This window comes from Mirounga leonina, unplaced genomic scaffold (assembly GCF_011800145.1).
Source record: "Mirounga leonina isolate KUSES-001 unplaced genomic scaffold, KU_Mleo_1.0 Mir_454, whole genome shotgun sequence".
Classification (NCBI taxonomy): domain Eukaryota; kingdom Metazoa; phylum Chordata; class Mammalia; order Carnivora; family Phocidae; genus Mirounga; species Mirounga leonina.
Genome location: NW_023270763.1, coordinates 7,944,161 through 7,945,686, shown reverse-complemented (window position 1 = coordinate 7,945,686; position 1,526 = coordinate 7,944,161).

Sequence of the window (1,526 nt, the reverse complement as noted above, 5' to 3'; positions counted from 1 at the left end):
ATAGGAGTCCCAAATTGGAAACAAGACGATGATCTTGATCTCAGGCTTGTGAGTTCCAGCCCCATGTCGGGGATAGAGCTTACTTAAAAATAAAATCTTTTTTTTTTTGAGATTTTTATTTATTTATTTGACAGAGAGAGAAATCACAAGCAGGGGGAGTGGCAGGCCCCTGCTCAGCAGGAAACCGGCTTCTCCCACTCCCACTCCCCCTGCTTGTGTTCTCTCTTGCTGTCTCTCTCTCTGTCAAATAAATAAAAATCTTTAAAAAAAAATAAAAATAAAAAATAAAATAAAATGATAGCATACTTAAAAATAACTTTTTTATTAAGATATAATTCATATGCCATAAAATCCATCATTTTTAAGTATATAATTCAGTGGCTTTTAGTATACTCACAGGGCTGGGCAGCTGTCATCACTATCCATATCCAGGATATTTTCATTGCCCCCCAAAAAAACCCATTAGCAGTCACTCCTCATCCCTTTCTGTGCCAAGTCGCAACAACCCCCAATCTACTTTCTTTTTCTATGGATCTGCCTATTCTAGACATTTCATATAAATGGAGTCATACGGTATATGGCCTTTGGTGTCTGGCTTCTTCGCATGTTTCCATGGTTCGTCTGTGTTGTGGTATTTTTCCTCTTTATAGCTGAATAACATTCCATTGTATGGCTAGACCACATTTTGTTTACCCAGTCATCTCTTGATGGACATTAGGGATGTTCCCACTTTGGGGCTATTATGAATAACAGAGCTGTGAACATTCATGTGCAAGTTTTTATATGAGCATGTTTTTTGATTCTCTTCTAGGAGTGAAATTGATGGGTCATATAATAACTCTATATTTAACTTTTCCAGGAATTGCTCAACTGCTTTTCTTTTTTTTTTTTAAGATTTTATTTATTTATTTGAGACAGAGAGAATGAGAGAGAGAGAGCACATGAGAAGGGGGAGGGTCAGAGGCAGAAGCAGGCTCCCTGCCGAGCAGGGAGCCCGATGCGGGACTCAATCCAGGGACTCCAGGATCATGACCTGAGCCAAAGGCAGTCGCTTAACCAACTGAGCCACCCAGGCGCCCTCAACTGCTTTTCAAAGCACCTTTTCAAAGTGACTGCACCATTTTACATGCCCACTGGCAATGTTCGAAATTCTTCTACTTTCTTCACATCCTCACCAGCACTGTTATTTTTGGTTTTTTTTTCTTTTTTAAATTAAAAAAAAAAAATTTTTTTTAAGTAAGCGCTACATCCAATGTGGGACTTGAACTCACAACCTGAGATCAAGAGTTGCACGCTCTATCAACTGAGACAGCCAGGCGTCCCACTGATTTTTTTTTTTAAATAGCCCTCCTAGTGGATGTAAAGTGGCATTTTATGTTTTTGATTTGCATTTCCCTAACGATTGATGATGCTGAGCATCTTATCATGTTCTTATTGACCATTCTTATTTTTTTTTTTTGAAAAATGTCTTTTCAGCTTTATGGCCCATTTTTAAATTGGGTTATTTATCTTTTTGGTTGCTGAGC